The following is a 23,045-nucleotide window of genomic DNA, read 5'->3' on the forward strand; positions in this document are numbered from 1 at the left end:
GCTATCTTAAAAATGCCCTATATTATCAATTAGACTTTATAAATGTTGCATAAAAAATAATAACCACGTAGCAGCTTGATGCCTAATTGAACCATGCATTTTATTTTCCCTTCAATTCTATACAATTGTTTATGATGTTTCTAAAAATTGGTTACCAGAAAAGGGGGGAAAACAGAGCATATTAATCCATCTGTAAAGTTCTCATACTAACAACCCATCATACAACAAAATATAACAGCTAGAATTTGTACTTTAACAGCCCAGTCAGCCCTTGACAACTATATTAACATAATAGGCAATGTTAAGTATTAGATGTGCATTCAAGCCAATCATCCCAATTCCCAAACTCCCACTTTCTCTTCTCCCAAAAATCTCTTAAATCGTTTGGCAAATTACAAGTAAAATTATTAAGTAATTCAAGTAACTGGACAAACTAACAATGTGACTAAGGTTGATTATTCCCTTTAAAATTAGGTGTGAAGGAAGTAACTAATTGGAAATTCAGAGAAAAGATATAGGAATTGGATAGGAAATGGAAAGGAATACACATGCAACAAAACCTGACACCACAACTTAACTACAAAGCAGAGCTACAAAAACAGACACCACAACTACAGAAAGGAATCTAAATGATGTATGTCGCACCTTGATGACCATTCTGTTATATCACCATTCATAAGCCGAGTCCTCTTCTTGCTCTCTAGTCTATTTTCTGTACATAGAAGAATAGATCTGAAATAAATCATAACTTAATCATATGTAGTACACACACTATAATATTAAAATTATTGTTTGCAAAGCTAATACATGTCATGTAAAGGATACTACAGATAATCTAAACTGGGAATTGCTTTGTAGCATCAATGATTAAACATTGAAAATCCCTATAATGAAACAAATGATATTCAACAAGAATGCCGTTAATTTCCCACAAACAAAGCAGCACAAATTACCTCAAATTCAACAAGAATATTGAATTTTTGTTAAAAAAAAATAATAAAAAATGCACTTATCCCCGCTGCAAGATTTGCCAAATATCAGATTTAAAATCACGTTTAAAAAAAAAAAAAAAAAAAGTTCCAAATTTCAATCAAAACTGTACTGCTACCAAGAATTGAAATTCAGAATTTATGATTTTTGAAAAGAAATAATAAAGAGAATTTTGAATATGACAATGGGTACAAGTTCAACATCCGAATAAGTAGACGTTCCTATATCCCTGCCTCCCCCTCTTTCTCTTTTCTCCCAAGGTTTAAGAAAATCTTTTACTACTTCCTCGCAATACTATACTCTATAAAAAGACTTTGTAAAAACCACGCACTCTCCTAAAGATAGAGGAATCACTTCATGCACCACCACTTGGGAGTGGTTTTAGCCTTTTTTTTTTTCCTCTAAAAGATGAGAAGTATCAAATACATGGTAAAGGATACATATAGTCACTGGAAACTACATTTCAAAAACAATATAGTGCCAGAAAAAAAAATTTATCTACACATTAGTGGAGAGGGAGGTTGAGCAGCCATATATTGACTTCCCCTTGGAGCTTATAAAATAGAGAGAGAATGTAAAAATGCAGCATGACATAAATTAATATTTGTCTAAAAAAGTCAAAAACTCAAAACTCACCAATTGACTCTAGGTGCAGATTTTGGCCATTCTCAAACACAACGGAACATAAAGATTATATTGATCTACCTTCTGCCAACAAAAAAAAAAAAAGCAGTTACAACATTAAACATATCATCTATCAGACTATCACCAAATACTTAAGAATCAAAGTCAACCCACATACTATATAGAAAATCAAAGCTAAACCCACATCAAATACATAACAATCCAATCCAATCCAACCCAACCTATGTCCTATAATCACTGAAATTTAAGACTAATTAAAACAGCACCCATTATTCAAAAATCAATAAGGAGTGTATATAGATTTAAAATGGGAAACAATAATAAAAAAAAAAATTAAAAAAAAAAATAAAAAGAAATTTGATGACAATTGCCCTTTTGATTTTTGGCGTTGGCGTTAAATTACCCGTTTGATTTCTTGATTATCCTTGTTTAATTCTTATTTGGGTTTCTTTAATCATACATGGTTCTCGAAATTAATTGACTTGGCTATTTTTCCCCTCCCTCGCATATGGTGAGCAGGTGGTTTCATATCTTCTTCTTCGGAGTAAAATGTTAGAAAACTATATAAATGTAACTCCCGACTTCTGAAGATTCAATAGCTTTGGTAGTCTCAACCCAATCGGTACATCAATTACCTTCCAAAATGCTCTTGTTTGTAATAAATTGATTCTGATTTACAATATACTCTGGTTCCTTCCTCTACTATTACCCTATTCCCAGGCCTTATAGATACACACAAATAGTATAGTTGTCCCATATATGACACGTAAAATAGTCCAGCATGTGCCCAATGTAGCTCCTCCCCATCTCCCTTCTCCTAACTGTCATTTCTTACAGTTCTCCCTTTCTTAGCTCTTTTCTCTTAATGAAATAATGAGAATAAGAAAGAGCTCAGTGAAACTTTGAGTGCAATTATAGAATAATTGCTACAACTAAACCAACAATAGCCCAATTACCCAAGTGAACTAAACAATAGAAGGGGCAATGAATATGTTAAAATCAAACCGAAAATTCATGTTTAATGATGTATCAACAAAATCTTCAGTATGACTATAGAAATCAGATTTGACACAAAAAGCACAATATCAATATTACCCATAAAACAATTTATGAAGATCATAAATAGCAGATCGGAATAATTGACAATAATCAAACAATCAGACAACAAATTGAATACAAACACTGAAATCATAAAATTTGGGTCTTTTTTGTAGTATACTTCATCAAGTTTCAAAGTAATAAGAGATCTAAATTAGAAAGAGAGAGAAACATACCTGAAGAAAAGAGAATCAGAGAAATTGATCTCAGAAGAGAGAAATCAGAGTAGAATGTGAAAAGGCATACTCTGATTGTTTCTCATCAACCATCGCATCTGACAATACCCCTATAGAAAACCCCCAAATTCAAAAACCATCAAATTAATCCTTAGAAACCCAATTCAATGAATAAAATCAAAACATGCAAATCAACTAAATCCTTACCTTTGACATGAAATCAGGAGATTTCTCAGAAAAATCCATTCTTTAATTGATTACCCGCGATTCAGTGGCCAACCTCAGGTGGGTTCTGCAATTCAGACGCAAGAGCATAAACCTCTTTTTTTTTTTTTTTTTTTTTTTGAAACAACCCACCAAGGGAAGACTTACTCATTAATTAAAATCAAATCATCCAGTACAAACTTATAAACATTAGAAGGGAAATTATCAAACCAAAGCTTTCTACCCAACACCCATGGTGGAACATGAGCAAGCTCATGAGCAACCTTGTTCCCTCCCCTGCGAACCCACGACCAGCTAACAGTATCAAGAGCACTAGCAGCATAAACCTCTTGATTAAAGTAATTAAAATGGTACGGAGTAGTTTGGAAATTTAACGAATTCAAAAAAAACGAAGCAGACCAAACATAGTAATTCTTATAGTGGAATGCTAAATATCGCCCTCGAATCTCTAGGTAACGCCCATATTTATATCTAAAAATACGTTTCTACCCTTATCATAAAACTAACCAAATTCCTTTGTTTTGTAAAAAAAAACAATACTTTGATCAACTACTCCGTACAACATAACTTCAATATTCTGGGTGTTAAAAACATTTAGAAATTGATAAAAACACTAAAAGCATCTAGAAAAGAAAGTGATAAAAACAATTGCTGACAAATACATTTTGATATCCAATAACCCAAATTCATTATCAACATTTTGATATCCAAAAACAATAAAAGCAGCTGCATTTGCCATTACTTCGCTTGATTCTGATAGCTCGGATCAAAGAACGCCAGAAGCAGGACCACAATTCCCTCTTCCAAGAGTCATAAGCTGAATTGTGCAAAGAATTTCTGCAGCAGCACAGCCTAATGAAGCGTTGAATAGAAACAATGGTAAAAGCTCAAGACACAAATTTGATACCTCATATATAACTGATTTACATGGTTTTTAGTTACAATTAGTTGAAGCATTTTCATGACCATGTCAGATGATCATCAAGCCAGAATACCAGAGAAAATTATCCATCAATAAAAAGAGTTCCAACTATGCCAAAGAAAAGACTAACCTTTGCTGATGAGCTGCAAGAAGATAGCTGGATGCCTTACAATTACATTGAAAGTCCCAACTTTTGATGAAGAGTTAGAAGATGCCAAAAAATTGAAACCAACCATTCCCTACACCAGAAGAAGTCCATCTGTTAAAAGGACTCCAACTTATGATGAAGAACAGACGCAGAATGCTAAAACCACTTAGCAAGCAAATTCAGCACCAAGACTCTATCCATTATCCAATATCCCCCCTCCACCCACAGTTCCACCGCTTTACATAGAGCTCATAGATCCACCAAAACAGGCACACAGAGCTAGGCGTGGGAACTTTAACACGGATGCAAATGCTTGGGAGACAGAAGAAATGACTAAAATTAAACAAAGTTAGATGGGAAGTTCGATACCTAACTTTCTACATGCAATAATGTACATTTTATAAATTTTAAAATTGGCATGTATTCATATACACAGATATGAGAAACTGAAAGCCAGACGCAAATTGAAATCAACAGAGGTTCGCTTTAAATCTAAGCAAGGCTCCAGTTGCTATAAATATAGGAAAGCTATTTTAACGAAGGTCTCAAGAGGTTTTCAAAATCTATCAAAAGCTCATCACATGATTCACATCAACAATAAAAAGGGGTCTACTAAGACAAATAAACAAAATATAAAGCAACTTGGGTCAGCTATAGGCATAAGCACATAACAATAATAATGTAAAGAAGAACTGCTCGTCTAAAGATACAACAGCAATAGCAAATAGAAGAATGTCCGTAAAAAAGCCAAACAACTTTAACCGGCTGACGTGTAGAAACTAGAAACGAGAAAAAATTGCATCAAATAACCACTTGTAAAAACCACTTATGCTAACAGCAATAAAAATAACGAACGATATCACAAAAACATATTAGGGAAATCAATTCCAAATTATTAGAGGACATAAACCCCAAAATTAGCCCTTGTAAATAACCATTCCAACTTATTACCCATAAATTCTCATTTATTTTAATAAAGAATTCAACTGTTTATAATACCAATTACCAAGCTATCAATAACCACTAATATGAATACATGATTAGAGGGCATTCACAGCAAAAAACCCAAATAAACCCAACAAAGATCTCACTTTAGAAATAACCTAAAATTATCTTGTCTGATAATATTAGAAATTGGAGCTATCATATGAACTAAATAAAATTCAATAGCTATAATTTCAATATCAACATAATCTACCAGATAAAACAGATGAATTTCAAATTAATCATAATACTTTGTATAACATAGCATTTTTCAAAAGTAAACTATAAATATGCCCTTGTATTCTTACATCTAATAACTTTATACATATTTATAGACCCCACAATGCCCTTGTATTCTTTTCTTATTGTTTGTTTATGTGTGTCATATTATCAACAGAGAGGATGACCACTTACTAACAAGTTAATCATTGCAAAGTGCAAACAATCAAAAAGGGGGAAAATACACAACGAAACACGAGAAGAAAATGTATAGCGAGATTTCATTAGAAAAAGTGTATCCGTTTTTTGCTGCTAAATATATGACAATTGAATAGAGGTTCATTTCAGATGATCACCCAACTGAAGGATAAAAACACAGCCTTGAATCCTAGCCAGGGTGATTGATTAGATGAGTTTTAGTCATAATCTGACATAGCCTGAACATCAGTGTACCTCTCCATGTATGGTAGTAGCACCATTCCTTCAAGAATTTGATGGATGCTCTTTAAATTAGTACGTAGTGACCATTTATACTATAAATAGTTTAGAATCAACAGGCTAAATAGTACTGAATATGAAATTAAACTAAATCTCTTCGCCATGTCAAATCAGAATAATTTAAACAAATTCCTAGTAAGTTTCATTTTCAAGTGCACACAAAGAATCAAAATTAAGACATCATCACTTCAAAGATCTCAATTTGATTGAGTCCAAATTCTAGGGTATAGCATGAACACTTTACTAACATCAATTAATTAAAATGTAATATAGGAGTAAAGCACAAAGGAGGGGACTCAAGTTTCAATTGTCAAAAGTAGGGGACTCAGTCCACTTTTCCGGGCAAGCTAACCTGCAGCAACTGGTTAGCAATTTCCTTTTTAAAAAAAAAAAAAATTCCAACTTTACCAACAAAGTATTCAAGTTCACACAATACACAAATAATACTTTGGAGCAAAACCAGCAATTAAGCAGAACAATCACAAAATGAATTAGAAAATCTGTACAAATCTTCAACTTCCCAAAAAATGCCATATAATTTCAAGAGGTAAAAGTGAAACTTATGACAACTCACATGAATATATTTGCCAAAATAAAATAAAAGAGCAATCTTATCTGGAGAAAAGTATTAAAGAGGTAACGAGATAAAGTGTTTTTGCCACTGCTCTTAGAACCGCAGATGAATACAACAGGAGGCAGCGATCTGGTAAAACGTTTTGCTATGGTGTCTGCAGCGTTGACCATTCTTCAAAAATCTCTATGCCTGGCGATGAGGTCTTTCTTGTTTGAAGCAAAATCTGACATTCCTTCTCACAAACTGTGTCTGCAGTGGAGAAATCAGAAATTTTACAAACGAGGTTTGATATAAGAGATTTCATCTAATATGAGATGAAATAAATTAATCCCATTGATGAAATTCCAATACTACAGTCCAAAAAAAACCAATATTTATACTCTTATCCTTCATCTTTCATACTATATGAACCTCCCAAATCATTACAAATTAACAATAACTCAATAATCATTCGAAATATTACAGATTTTGGCAAAAATTTGTAATTATTTTGTTCTGCAATTGAAACAAATGAACTGATCCTACTAAATACCAATTTCACCCAACTATCAAATTCAATATAGCATTTTTACATCGACTGACCAAATTAAATATAATTAGATAAGCATTAATCTTAATATCAAGAAAAACATCAAATTAATCACGATTAAGAGCTAGGTTATGAGTTAAAAAAAAAATTAATATTAGCATTGACATACCTCGCAAGCTGCTTCAATGGAGAGGATAGCTTAGAAGTTCCTTCAATGGAGGATCGGAGAAATTCACCACCGCCCTTGGGTAAGTGAGAAAGCATATGGCACTAGCAGTGGCGGAGTAACAAGGGGTATCACATGCTATTATGCTACCCCAGAAATTTTTTGTAAATATTTTAAAACTGAACATCTATCTATATATCATATCATATAATAACTAATATATAAAGCTAAACAGTCAGGCGATGAGGCAGCGACACTTGGCATTCCAATTTTTCGCCAAGTGTCGTGCCACGTAGGATAGAGTTATATATAATTCAATTTGTAGGATAAAAAGTTAGTTTACAATTTTATTTTCAATCTAATTTGGATAGAATTTTAAGATAAAATTGTTAATTTAGAGTTTTATTTTTGATAAAGTACCAATATTTCATATGTACAAATTGAATTATAATTTTATACAAAAATAATTAGATTATAACTCTCATAAATTATCATATAAATTTATTTTTTGTATCATAATATTTTTTTGGAGTGAAAGAATTAGTTCAAAATGTACCACATCCATTGTTTATAATATATTCTAATCAATTAAAAATATAATTCAGAATCTAATATAATTTAATTACTGTGTGTACGACCTGTCAATCAGGTTGGGTCACGAGTCATTTCAGACAGGGTCATTATTTCAGGTTACGGGTCAAGAAATGTTTTTCACCAATATTATTGTTATTAGTCATTACATGTGTACAAGTTTAAATCGTCACAAAAAAACATCAATTCCTAACTAATTTTGTATCAATGATATGTTTTAAAATTTGACATATAGATTAAAAATATATCTTAAAATTCAATAAACATCCCGGGCATCGCACGGGCACAAAACTAGTTATACTAAAAGACAAGCGCCTCAATGTGAGGATGACAAATGTCACTCTCTCATTGGCTTATGTTATGTATAAAATATATCTATATAATTATTGTTTACATATTCAAGCATAGTTATTTTTGTTAAACTTCAAACAATAAAAGCAAGTTTCTATACATGCATAAAAGTTAAATTAAATTAGACATTTGACGGAAAAGGGATAGATATAAAATGTATTATAACTATTACTCTTGTAGCTACTGATGCGGATGGCATGATAAGAAAATTTTAGTTTTTTCTCAACGGGAGATATATATATAAATTAGCCCACTTCTTATATAGCTATGTGGAGTATTATTCAATTATTTTTCAATTAATAAAATAACATTATTAAAAAATTAAAAGAAATTCAAATAACATAAAATACTATTCAAATAACGTTCCTTTAATTTTTTTTTTTATTGACTATTAGTAACCAAGTCCTTTAATAGTAAATGAATTACCTTTGTTTTTATTTTTATTTTTCCTACAGGTTTAAGAATTTGATTTATAAATCGTGCATCGCACGGGCACTATACTAGTTTATACTTAATGGTTATCATTGCTGAACTGGTAAGAGCAAGTTTGCATAATGTTCGGTGTATTGTGGCGGGTCATTTGCGGTTCGAGCCCCACCTATAAAATGATAAATTAGATACGAATTGTTTGTTAAAAAAAGTACAATTAAAATCACTAGTATTAATTTCTAAAAATAATTCATTTGATAATTTATACCATTATGTACTTTTTTATCGTAATAATTTTTTGTAAGTATAATATATCTTAATTAGTAATTTATTTAAGTTTTCGGTCAAATGTATGCACACATGTCGAAGATCACAATGTCTATTAATAAGAAGCACAATAATGTACTAACATATTGTATTGCATCAATAAAACCACTCAGTTTATTATCTAGCTAATTGTTTTTGTGGGAATTTTTCAATATGAATGGATAAAATAAAGTTCAATTTTAATTTAATTTTAAATTTTCTTAAACAACTACGCGCTACCCCTACTTGAAAATCCTGGATCCGTCACTGTATGGCAGAGAGAGAGATGGAGTGAGAATGAAAGATTGGTTCAACGGAGAGAGAAAGCATAGTCGTGCCCCCCCCCCCCCCCACACACACACACACACAATTTTGTTAAAATCTAAACCTATACTTATATCCCTACCTTATAAAAAGTAGAAAGTTGCTCTTATGAATAGTGCACGGACTTTTATACCCTTTAAAATGTTATTTTATCTTTGTACCCCTTATTTACCCATCAAAATGTGTTTTACCTTTGTACCCCTATTTATAATTTTGTACTCCAACAGGCCAACTTCAAATTGTTCTTATCCGTCTACATTTCCTTACACATTTGAGCTTTCTCTCCTCCTCTCCATGACTCCATCTCTTAAAAGCTTTTAAATTTTCTCTCTCCACACTATCTTTGCCAATACTAAATTCCACATTTTTGTCCACCACCTTCCCAAAATTTCCAATTCAAATTGTGGCAAAAAAATATTGAAAATACCAATATATAGCAAAGAAGGAATATTTAACGAGGACCTTTTCGCGGTCGATGGTCTGGAAACGGGAACTTTGAGGAAAGGGGCCTCGAGAAGGGAGAGGGGAGAGGGGGAGGCGGTGGAAGAGGGCGGCCGGCTTTTCAGGAAGCAAAGTCCATAGATTTAAAACAGGATTATCATTAATTTAAGAACATTCTACTATGGATTTTGAACTTCATAACCTGTAATGATATAATCACACTGGGTTCTATTAAAGATCATTATTTTAGCATATGAGCAATTCATCATTGTAAGATAAGATTAATTTCATAATTAAGTCTGGACTTGAATTTAGTCACTATACACTATACAAGACTTGTTAGGTCTAAGAACTCATTGGTTAGACTGGACTTGATAGGTGGATATAGGCTGCTTTAGTATAATATATATACATATCATGTCGGTTGGGCATAAGTGTGTGAAGGAATTGGTTGTTTCGGTTTCATCTAGAAGGATTGTACTTTTAAGTTAGAAATGAACTCATTGATTAATATTGTTACCCTCTGTGATGGATGAAATGACCTCATTGATTAATATTGTTAGCCACTGTGGTGGATTAGGAATTGGTCGTTTCGGTTTCATCATTGATGATTCTTTCTCTATTTCGTATTGTACTACCACAATTAAGTAATATTTATATCAACACTGCGAAAATAAACAAACAAAAATTTTCACATTTGTTCCTTTTCTGTATTATCATTGAAAAACCTAAGAATTATATTCTACTGTAACTCTACATAGTATTCCAATTAAAAGAATCACCATATACAATAATAAATAAAGATTTTTTTTTCAATATACGAGATATTTCACACGTAACATTCAACTTAGGACGACTATAAACAAACAACGCCTAAGCAATAGAAATATATTCCTTTACCGATCTTTTATTCCTCCATGTGAAGTGCAAACACAAGACAAGTAAAATTAAGTTGCAAAGGCGAGCCATTCAACTTAGGACGACTATACGAGATATTTTTTTTTTCAATATACGAGATATTTCACACGTAACATTCAACTTAGGACGGCTATAAACAAACAACGTGTTGAGTAATTAGGTTTTGATGATTGTAAACTAATGATGATTATCTATCTAATGTGTTTGTTAAGTTGTGCATAGAAAGAACAAGTTATACTTGGAACAGGATACAAGGAACTTGAGCAATGACAAGTATGTATATAAGGAACTTAAGCAATATATGATAAGCAATAGAAGAACAAGAACAATGATGAGTGTTATGGTTGATAAGCATGATGATGACTAAGGATCTATGAAGGTAACTATGTAAATAGGTGTCTGCATATGTTAGCTTCATGAGGTAAGTACTCTATACATACGTGAGTCGTATATCTGTAGGAGTATTTACATAAGCTTTAAGTTTAATTAGTTCTCTCACTTGAAGTTTGTTTATGACAAACAAACTTCAATCTAATGTTTCTCTTAAGTGTTCATGTGAAGACAGGAACTGACTTAGGTGAAGTCAATGGGTTGGAACATAGAAGACTTCAAGAGGAACAAGAGGGAGTGAATGAACCTAAAGCAGGTTCTCCCACAAGAACCAAACCACGAAGGAACCAGAAGATATTCTCTAACGAGATGCAGAAGGAACCTTTGGCAGGCTTTCCCACGAGAGCCGGATCATGTTCCCTAACAAGTACATGAAGAGTTCCATGTTCCCCAACAGGTACATGAAGAGTTCCCTAACAGGAACTTAACGTTGCCCCGAGAACTAGAATACATCAATACTACAAGATTCCAGAACAAGAGTTTCAAAGAAACAACATGAAGACGAAGAAATCGAAGTATATCGCTCTAGGATTCATGTAAGTATGTTGGTCATAAAAGTTAGTCTGGAACAAGTCTAAAGAACCAAGGTGAACTCATGATAGTCAATGAAATTAGAGTTACTGACTAGTCAGGAACTCAGAGACTGTCAGAGTTCCAAAACCTAATCGGAACTTAGGTCTGCACGTCGTTAAAGGTCGCAGGTCGAATTTAATGATATAAATATTTATCTACCACGTGCATATCTTTTAAGGATTTGGTTTTACATAATAAAGATATTTATTTTCTAATAAATCCTTGTGGAAAAAGATAAGTTATTTTTGGAAAATATTTTTAGCAAAATAAGTTTTAAATAAAATCTAATTTTATGGCAAGTATATCTTTTGTAAAATGATATGGTAATTATATCTTTTGTAAAAAGATATGGTAAGATATATTAGTATATTTGGAAAATATAAGATTTAGATAAAATCTGATTTTATGGTAAATATATCTTATTATTATTGATTGAATATATTCTTAACAAAAGATATATTTTTGGAAAACTTATTTTTGGAAAACATCTTTTATTTCTATCTTTTAATAAAACTTATCTTTTACGAAAAGAATAATTTGGGTGTACTATAAATATGCTCATATGTATTCATTCAAAGTAGAGGCTGATGAAGCTTAGTGGTCGTGCTTAATGGTTTCATCCTTCACCACGAAGCTAAGTCAAACCTCCAGGTCGAAGTTCCAGTCAGGTTTCGGTTACAGTTCGTCCAGTAAGTTCCAGACAGATCTCGAGTGTCCAACATATTAGTTTTATCTCTTTATTCATTGATATGTATTAAGAGTTATTCTTTGAGATCTTGTAAAAGGGAAAAAGGGTTTTGAGTGTTTTATGTATTGGGGTGTGAGAGTTCGTGAGGATTCTCGTTTTTATAATATTGTATTGTAAGAGTGCAATGTGTGAGCTTCTAGGGTGAAGCCGAATGAGCTTCTAGTGAGAGGCCGAGTGTAGGCACTTTGGGAGTGCTGAGTGAATCTAAGTTTGGGACTTAGATTGGGTAAGATAGGGTCTTATCGTGTAGCAAGTTTAGTCAGGAACTTGTGAGTAAAGGTCTATCACTTAATAGGTTTGTAACTTGGTGTTTGCCCTATTATAGTGGATTAGTTTGGCTTAAAATCCCTTGGAGGGTCGAGGTTTTACTTCTAGTTGGGCCCTGGATGGTTTCCTCGTAAAATCCGCTTTGCATTGTCTAAGTTCCTAACAACAATCAGTTTTATATTCCGCGAAAAGTAGGCACTAGGAACATACTACAATTCACCCCCCTCTTGTAGTATATCATCCGAATTAACACAACGCCTAAGCAATAGAAATATATTCCTGTACCGGTCTTTTATCCCTCCATGTGAGGTGCAAACACAAGACAAGTAAAATTAAGTTGCAAAGGCTAGCCATTTCTCGCGCAACGCGCGCGTTGGCTGCCCTAGTATTAAAAAGCGTTCCTAAAAGAGAATATGTGAAAAGAGAATATGTGTCACGTGTCACCCTTTTAAGCTCTATAAATGTGCCAAGTCATCAATATATGCCACGTCACCTCCAAAATAAGAATTAGATTTGTCATCTAAAAATGTCTATAGCAAGACTTGAACTTGAGACCAACAAGTATTACTATGCAAGTCTTACCGCCTTAGCTATACATGTATTGTGTAAATTTATCCAACAAAATTATAATTAACTTGGATAAGATGATTAGTCCTTAATTGTACTATTCGTTACATATCATAGGATAATTTAACAACTTGTATTAAATTTTGTTACAAATATTAAATATGGTTCTTCTAAGACAAATCTTTTTTCAAAATATTAAATTTTGAAGATGATTTTCAATATATTAAGCAAAAATTAATCGAATGTTAATTACAAACTAGCAACTCGGGGCATCGCCCGAGCCACACACTAGTTATTAAATAAAACGCTTTCGATATATGTTTTTAACGATTTAATTTATAAGTTTGTGATTATTCTGAGTGTTAAAATCCATACTCTTTCTTTCTCTTTTTTTTCTAAAACAAAAAAAAAATTGCAAATTTTATACTATAGTTAGCTTCTACTTGCATATATACTTCCTTCATTTACATATTGTTTGGATAGAGGGATTTGGGGGGAAAGTAAGAGAAGGGAAAGGGAGGGATGAAATTTCTTTTGTTTGGATAGTAAATTATGGAGGGAAGGGAAATGGTGGGGAGAGAAATGGAAGGAAAACTTTCAAGTAATTGTGTATGAATAAAATCTCTTCAATTTTGAAAAGATTTGGAAGGAAAATTAATTATACAACCTGATTAACTAAACAAACCCTTATCTCCTCTTTCTCTCTCCTCATCCTCTACTCAAAGAGGCGATTTTCTCCAGAAATTTGCTGCAATATTTCAGAAATTCAACCTCGAATATATCATCCTTAACCAATGACGAGTCGAATTTGCTGCAATTTTTCAAAAATTCAACCTGAATTCTGCAATTTTTGTAATTGCAAAAACCTAATTCTCAAGATAATCCTCAATTGCAATGTCTTGCTCAAGCTTTTTGTGCGAATCAATTTATCAATTGCTACTTGCAATATGTTCACATGTTGTGGTTATGGATCATTCACCATCTTTAATAATCCAATTGATTTTCGTTAATTAATTACTATATTTTTGTTTGTGCAATGTTACGGCAAATTGGTGAATGGTTCCGTTTGCTTATGCAAGTCAAGCTACCCCTTTCCTCCCCTTCCTTTCTTTTCTCCTCTATCCAAACAAGGGAGGTGAATTTCTTCCTCCCTCCCCTCCCCTGCCTTCCCCTTCTCTCCTCTTCTTACCCCTTCCTTCTAAAACTGTATCCAAACAAACTGTTAGTTTCACAGTTAGAGAAAACCTATCTATCTCATTTTATTAAGGTTGTACTCTCGCTTTCTTTCTCAGCCTATCTATTATTATGACTATGCATACAAAAAATTTATATATAAAAAAACACTTAGGTTGAAAATTTTATTCTAAAGGTGCTATATTTATCAATTTGATATTCTGGTAATTATAACGGAATCACGTTGATTAATTAATATTATCTCCGATTTTTTTTTTTTTATCTGCAACAAATGCATTTTTTTATGTTAATAATACCTCTTTGTTGTAATAAAAAAGAAATGGAGGTAGTAACATTTGGTGAAAGAAATTAATATTATTTTAAAAAGTTTCAAAGAAGTACGTTCATTTGGTTACACAATTACACCCTAAAAATTATTCTCCCACATTTTAAAATTTTCCTACACTCATTTTCTTTCTAGGTCTTCTCATTATTCCTTCATTTTAGCGGTTGTTTGGTTCATTAGGGAAATGAACATTCATATGGAATTTTAATTTGTAAGAATTAAATTCCTTCATCAAAATCATGGGAATTTATCAAACTTGTTTGGTTGATAATAAAAGAAATGAATTTAACTTTAAGCAAGTAAATTTTCATGTTTTGAGGGACGGTGGTCATTCACTCACTCTGGTGAGTCTGGTCGGTGGCGGAAGGCGATGAGGCGGCGTGGCAGGCTTGAAGAGTTGCAGACAGGAATAAGAGTGAGGACTAAGGAGACTACAATAGGCTAGTGGTCACCGTAGACCCAACACTTGGTGGGTGGTGGCTGGTGTGTACTGGTACGGTGGGCAATGCGCTGGATGGCTGGTGGCTTGTCCGGCGTTAGGTTTGATGTGAGAGAGTCAGAGAGGGAGTTAGGCTTGAGACTCTTGAGTTTCGTGAGGTTTCGCTCTTCGCTTCAGTTCTTCACGCATTTTGCAGCTTTTGCTTTATTTGTTTTTCTTTTTTTTAAAAAAAAAAAAATTCCCTGGTGAGTCACGTGACCCAGCAGGCACACATGTACATTCGCCACTAACTAGGTCATTCTCACCATGAAAAGCATATACCTCCACCCCCCTGTGCTTCTCTACCGCCTGTATCATTTCTCTCATACTATCATCATCTGTCACCCTCCTCAAATCATCCACCATACTCAGTCCAGGAACTAAGTACTCAATAAAAATCTCCCCACTATATGGAGAACTCAATAAAAACAAAACAATTTTCAATTATATTATTATCAAAAACATTACTCCCTCCGTCCCTTAATATGGGACTGTTAAAAAAGATCGGGAGTAAAGGTAGGATTATTAAAAAGAATCCCAAAGGTGAGATTATTAATTGTTGACGCTCAAAAGGTGAGACTATTCCTAGCAATTTATCTAAAGATAAATCATAAATAAAAATATATTTAGACCTTAATTAGAGTTTTGGCAATTTTATATAGATAACTCTTGATTGCTACAATCAAAAGATTTCCTTTATATATCTTTCAACTAATATGAATAAACAGTGAGAACTTCATAAATACTGATATGAGTTAAAAAAAATACTACACATGTAGCTCCTTGTTTTAGGGTTGAGTAATTTTATCTATCACACACTTTAAAAAAAAAACGAAATTATTTATGGTAAACTTACTTTATTTAAAAGTATAATTACAAAAATCATCATAAGTTTCAAAAAAAAAAAAAAAAAAAAAACTATCATAAATGATAATAACAACAAACGCTTAATGAAGGAATTGAAAGGTGTAAAAAACAAAACAATAGTAACATAAGAACACTACTCTTCACCAAAATCAAAGTCACGGAAATCGCCACGCCGCTATCAACACCAACTTCAAAAACAAGTATATTTTACTATGAGTTTCAGACAATCCTGTCTCAACAAGTTTGTTTGACAACTCACTAAGACTCTTCAAATTCCAAAACCTTTCATCTTCTCTGACGGCGACAAAAAAATTTTGAAGTGTGTGTTCGAAGTAAATTGATTCCGAGCTTGAAAATTCATTTGGATAGAATGTTGGTAGCTTGGTCAATTTCACTTTGTCAAAAGAAGAGAACCGATTAGCGGGACAAAAACAAGACATACACACAAGAAGTTCTTAACTTATCTCGGGAAATCGATTTTCAAGCTCTTGTAACTGAAGATAAATGACACTTATAAACACCTCAACTCGAAAATGATGAAGATTTGACACTCCCGGACACTTACCTCTGAACATCCTTCTCCCGAGAACAACAATAAGGTCAATAACCAACTAATGAAGACTACAAATGATCAATTTTACCAATAAAGTCCAATTCGATCAATTCAACATTTCAACAATCAACACCACAATGAACATATTGAACAACAAAACAAGTGATGAAGTGAAGAACCTGTCAAAGTAAGTGTCAACACTATAAAATTATATAAGACTGAAATTATAATTAATTAAGTAATTAACATAATAATGAACAACAAATCAACAATTCAGTTCAATTTAATCAATCAAATGACTGAAATAATACATATTTAAAATTAAAACTAAATAACAAATTTAATAGTTCATAATTTAAATTTTAATACAATAATACCTTGCTGAGTTGCTCTTACTCTACTTCAAAGTTCAATTGATGGACGGTGGTCACTCACTCACTCCGGTGAGTCTGGTTGGCGGCGAAAGGCGGTTTGGCGGCGCGACATGCTTGTAGAGTTGTAGACAGGAAGGAGAGTGAGGACTAAGGAGACTACAGTGGGCTGGTGGTCGCCGTAGACCCAACGCCTGGTGGGTGGTGGCTGGTGCGTACTGGTACGGTGGGAAGTGGGCTGGACGGATGGAGGCTTGTCCAATGTTAGGTTTGATGTGAGAGAGTTAGAAAGGGAGTTAGGTTCGAGACTTTTGAGTTTCTTGAGGTTTTGCTCTTCGCTTCACTTCTTCAAGCGTTTCGCAGCTTTTGCTTTGTTTCTTTTTTTTTTTGTGTGTGTTTTTTTTAAAGAATTAATGTTTTTCCCTGCTGGGTCACGTGACCCAACAGGCACACATGCATGTACATCCGCCATTGACTGGGTCATTCTCACCATGCAAAGCATATACCTCCACCCCCTGTGCTTCTCTGCCACCTGTATCATTTCTCTCATACTATCATCATTTGTCACCCTCCTCAAACCATCCACCATACTCAGTCCAGGAACTAAGTAAAAAAAAATCCTGAATTCGACCATCATATCTAGCACACTTCATAACCAACTCCACAAGGTAAAAGGAGCACAATTCATCAGGGTCCACACTAAAAGTTCTACCGTGTCCATTCATATAAACTTTCTCTGTTTTTTATTTAGTTGATACATTTCTATTATCACGCTTGCTGTAGACACCCATTTGTGTCTCCCCAAAACCAAACCCAGTGATGAGTGCCTTTCACGTCGGATCGTAATCGAATGAAACGAAAGTGTGGAAAGGTATAGTGTTGCGGAAAGTTTTATTTTCTCTTCTCCCTGTTTTTTGAAAACTTTATTTTTAAGAAAACAGCCAATCCAGTTTGGTTGGTCCATGATATGGGTCCAATAATGGTGTAGTTGGATGGGGCTTGCAAAGACCTTTCCAACGATATATTATAAGCCCAATTCCGATGAATATTGAGGAATTTATGGCCAATTTACTAAACTGAGCCTGGTTTGAGTTTTAAGTACGGCCCAATGATCTAGGGGAGGGCCTAATATAATTTATCATTCCTAATGTAATTAGGAATGGTTTTTGTCTTCTAGAACATTCTAGAAGGTTTTATCATTCTTAATTTAATTAGGACTCTTCAGAGTTTTAATCAGATCAAACAGCATTTTCGATTGAAATTATATTATTTTATCTTCCAGTACGGTAAAATTATCAAATTTTCGAAAACGCGTTAAAATCCGGTTTGGCGTCCAAATCCAGGCCTTGGCGCCTGGAATCAGGATTAGCGCCAGACGCCAGCACTGGCGCCTAGCGCTAGCCACAGATCCTGGCGCCAATGAGCCAGGGCTGGCGCCAAGGTGTTTCTTTGGTCTTCAGACTCTGTTTTGATAAATTATCTTTTTTGGATGATTTTCTCTATAAGTATCGTATTAAAAACTCCGTTTTCAAGGATCTACCTTCTTTTTCAAGAATCATCAACTCTTTCAATCAATTCTCTTCAAGAATCATCTACTCTCTCAATCATTCACAATTCACCAACGATCACGATTTACAATATTTCTCATTCATCTCTCTTTTCTTAATTCTCTTTCAAAATTCCGCATTCACAAGATCTTAATACACCTAGCCATATTCGAAGTTGCCTTCGCCCTAGACGTGAAAGGTTTTAATTTCTGAGGGTTTGGTCCCAAATCTCTCTTTAAATTATTTAATTTAGTTGCTTTGATTATTATTTTTCCTTGAAGTTACTAACGTGTGTATTTTGTTATTAGAAAGAGGTACGAGGCATCCAAGTAAGTGCTTTAATTGATTAATTGATATTATGATGTAGAAATCATGCTTAGATTGTTATTTTGATTCCTAGTATCATGTCTAGGGTATTCTTAATATCAAGTATGATTAAAAGTACGATGCTTCCTATTTTCTTCCTAATATTTATGATTGTTAGTATCATGTTAGGATTAAAGATTTGATTTTTATTGTTTAGTGACATGCTAGGATTTGTTATTAATCTTGTTAGTATCATGCCTAGGATCTTGCTTTGCTTTAACATGATTTTGATTTTGATTATGATTTATGAATTATTATTATTATTGCTAATAATATTTATTATGTTGCTTGATATGTACATATTATTATTACATTATCTTATATTGTTATTGCTTGATCACCTTTTATTGCATGTTAAAGGGAATTGGTACTTGCAACCACGCTTAATAAGATAATTAATAATCTTGTTAGGGTTAATTGTGATTATAATTCAAGTGATCGCCAATAATAGTTTATTTGTGCATTAAATTCAACCAACATAGATTAAACAGGTTTAGGGTTAAACCTATTGATTGTATGTTAATCAGAAAGCGCACATGAATACGAGCAGAATAAAGTAGAGGCCTATTATTAGGGCAGGTTCAATCTCTTTTAGGTTGGATTTGTACCATCATCCCCGAACCATTATTTGGTTCATGACCTTATGGAGTTGACGATCTCTTGGATCGTTAAGGGGTGTAACCTTCACCTCGTGATGGTTTACAAGTTCCTTAAAAACTTGTTGGCGACTCTTTTGCTCTATCTTCTTCCCTTTTGGACGCCACCGTACTTTAGTGTATGATCACAGTGGGGTTCAAGCTAGTGGGATTTTAAAGGCTTGAAATTATTCCCTACAGTTTTTGGCGACTCCACTGAGGAGGATTTCTATTTTAATTCCTGAATTTGTTTCGGCAATGATCTAGAATGAGTGGATGAGACTCGAAAAGTTCTAAGTATTTCATGTGCGTAATTTTGATTAACATTGTGTCATATGCATAAAAAGGTTCTCATTGGAAAGACCATCCGTAATGAGTCAAAAACATAGGATTTTACACGTAGGAAATTTGAGAAATGTCTTTCACAACTAGGACTGAAATAACACCGCGCGAAACTGGAAGATTTTATTGAGCACAGAAAGCTGCTGAGGCATGTGAGAAGTAGCGTCAGGGGCCAGAGCTTGGCGCCAAACATTTAGCCGTAGCGCCAGACGCCAATATTGGCGCCAGGCGCTACAGTTAAAAGTTGGCGCCAGTCTCTGTTTGCTGGCGCCAATATCCCCCAATACCGAGCCAGAAATATGCGTTCTAATTTCGACCGGTTTTTCGTATTGTTTGCTCGATCCTGCTTCCTGATTGAATTTTTTCTCACTTTTCTGAAACCCATATGTGTTCTACATATGGACATAACCCTCTGGGAATTCATGCTCTATCTACCCGATTGAACGCTCCTGGCAACAAAGGGTACATCTGAGAGGTTGAATTCACCAAACCATGGAAGTGAGTTTTTTTCTAAAAACTCGCGGTGTCCTATCCACACGCGTTAACCCTTCACGGTTAGGCTTCTACGCGGTGCATCTGGACAATTAACCATGGACCCTATTTGACTAAACCATATCCCGAACTTTAGAGAACTAGAGCCATGGTTAGGTTGCAAACTCATTGCATCATATTGTGCCTACTTGACTAATTGTGCATTATTTGTTATGCATACTCTATGTGATTTTTCCTAACCGTTTGTTTGAATTGTGTTAAGACTAAATAAACTGATTAATGACAAAAGGACTTTGTTTAATTAATTAATTAATTAATTTGAGCTAATAAATAAACATAAAATCGAGTCATAGTTCCTTTAAGTCAATCCGGATTTTTATTCCCGTATACTGCACAAACGTCAACTTGTTTTGGTCATATCTGGAGTTCTAGAAAGAACTAAGAGTCGTACAACCTATGGATCTGTAGCCCCGAGTTTTATCTTTAATTTGGCGTTGGTTTCATCCCAATCAGAGTCGCAGATAAAAAATTATGACTAAAACACCATAGTCTGCCCAGTTTAATGCATATACGTGAAGTCTTAACTTAGTCTTTGCTTGAGTCTAGTCACATAATCTAGCCACATGGTCATGACACGAGTCTTAAAGTACCATCTACACTCACTAGTCTTAGCACACACTTTGAGCACATGTCACCATGGCCATGTCTTAGGTTCATGCATGAGTCGGTCTTTTCCGTCATTTGAGTTGGGGGGTACATTCTATCCCTAATTCTTCATATCCCTCCACCTCCATCATTTTTTTCTTTTTTCACTTTCTATTCCATCTTTCTTCACTCCTTCCATCCATGTGTGTTGAATCGAGTTTGAGTCATATGATTGACAAACAAAAAATGAGGGTAATGATGAAACAACACAAGACAAGAAGCGAGCTTCAACGAAAAGATTTCATGACCTCTTTTTCTATTTCTTTTTCATTTTTTCCTTTCCCCAATAAGTCTAGCATAGACACCTTTTCTTTTCCTTTAGATTATGTTTGTAATTTTTCTTTTCTTTTCCCTTTTTAATAAAATGAGCATTTATTTCCTTGCATATGATCATTTCATTACATTGCATTTAAAAAAAAAAAAAAAAAAAAATCCATGTCGAATTAAGCACAAGGTATTTGAGGCACCCCTTGTAGCCACATCATATCTCCTTTCGCCCTTCAATTATACAATCCTTTCTTCATAAACCACTTTGAGCCTCGTCTAACGATAGACCCTTCTTTTTTCAACCTACATCTACCTAACCTTGGGATGGGATGGCGTGCAACTTATGCAATTCTAAAGAAAGCTTGAGTAATTCAAAAGATAGTAAAAATAAGCAATAACAAAAAAAATAAATAAAAGTGTACAAAAGGGTAAGTGTTCCAATGTCTTTGATGTGAATATATCTTCGATAAGAACATGTCTCAGATTGCGTCTCTTATCGAGTGCTCGGTACCGTGCCTGAGAAACATGAATGCCAAGTGAGTGATAGACCGCATGATCGAGATTGCCCACACTTATTAAAATAAAATAAATGCTAAAGCAAAAAAGAGAGCTAAAAAAAGAGTAGAAAACCTCAAGCATAAAAATACAAATATTCAAAAGCAAGGTTGCACACCTTGGGGGCTTATCTAGGGTCTTGAGCCTTTATCCCCTTCTTCTTCAAACCTTTAGCCTAACCACGTTACAACCCTTGAAAAGACCTTTTTGAGGTATACACACTTGTGCGAGGTTTGGCTAGAGCTACGTTCGGCCTGATTCCTTACGGATACGTAGGCAACCTCACATCGAGGTGCGGCCGTAATAAACATGCATTCATATTCACATTCACACACTTGCACCATGATCATATCAAGGGATCTCCAATGCTCATCCCTTTTCATTTAGAGCTAGACTTGGGGGCTTGATCCCTATATTATTAGCTTACCTAGCCTAAGAGTCACCACCATTTGACTCTTTTCAATATATTTTTCCACACACTTAGCTCTTACGGCCTAACTTTAGTGTCACTATCACACACATCACGCATACATGACCAAATATATTTCCCTTAGGAACCCTTTGTCATGAAATCTTAACGCTGAAGCATGCTTCGTCAAAATCACTCATAATTGTCATTGCATCACGAAGTATGAAGTGCTTAGCCTCCGTGCCTAAATTACCCAAATACTTTCATCATGGAGTCAACAGTTGAGATAGCCTAAGATGGATTAATCCTTGAACCTTGAGAAATAGTATCAAACAACATTTGACTAAGCTCATTCAACATGCATCTTCAAACTTTTGATTCTTTTTCGCGTCTTTCTTTTTTGGGAGAAAGTCGGTACCCTCCACAAAATTGACGGAAAATTTTTGCTTTTTTGCATTTTTCGAGTCGCACGATCACATTACAATGCACACACGAGTCATATACACATTGAGTCATGTCGTGTCATATCACTTTGATTTGAGTCTAACACATGTGTCATTACACTTTGAGTCGAGTCAACCTCGAGTCAGTCATATCGAGTCAAGTTTATACCTCGAGTCAGTCATATCGAGTCAAGTTTATACCTTGAGTCGTGTCAAGTCGATGAGTCAAGCAACATTAAGCCTTAGGTCAACCCTAAGATAATTAAAAAGATTGGCAAAGTTCTATAGTCAAAATAAATACAGGTGCAGTAGAATAGGGAAGACCCTACTCCAATTCTTGGCTCTAGAGATATTTCAGCAGCGACAGAGCTCGAAGCCTCTCAGAAAGGTGATTTCGACTTCATACAGCAATTTCGG

General features: G+C 34.1%; 1 long non-coding RNA gene across 2 annotated transcripts; it reads right to left on the reverse strand.

Moving 5' to 3' along the window:
• Positions 1-643: 643 nt before the first annotated feature.
• On the reverse strand, positions 644-4,344 carry LOC145588098 (uncharacterized). 2 transcript variants are annotated; one of them, XR_014101537.1, is made up of 6 exons: positions 4,187-4,344; positions 3,877-3,971; positions 3,117-3,201; positions 2,910-3,019; positions 1,627-1,698; positions 644-712 (listed from the first exon to the last, which is right to left on the reverse strand). It is a non-coding gene; the product is annotated as an uncharacterized LOC145588098 (long non-coding RNA). The 2 variants fall into 2 exon arrangements; XR_014101538.1 differs by lacking the exon at positions 3,877-3,971.
• Positions 4,345-23,045: the final 18,701 nt, after the last annotated feature.

The sequence above is a fragment of the Chenopodium album genome, chromosome 2, assembly GCF_948465745.1.
Source record: "Chenopodium album chromosome 2, dcCheAlbu1.1, whole genome shotgun sequence".
NCBI lineage: Eukaryota > Viridiplantae > Streptophyta > Magnoliopsida > Caryophyllales > Amaranthaceae > Chenopodium > Chenopodium album.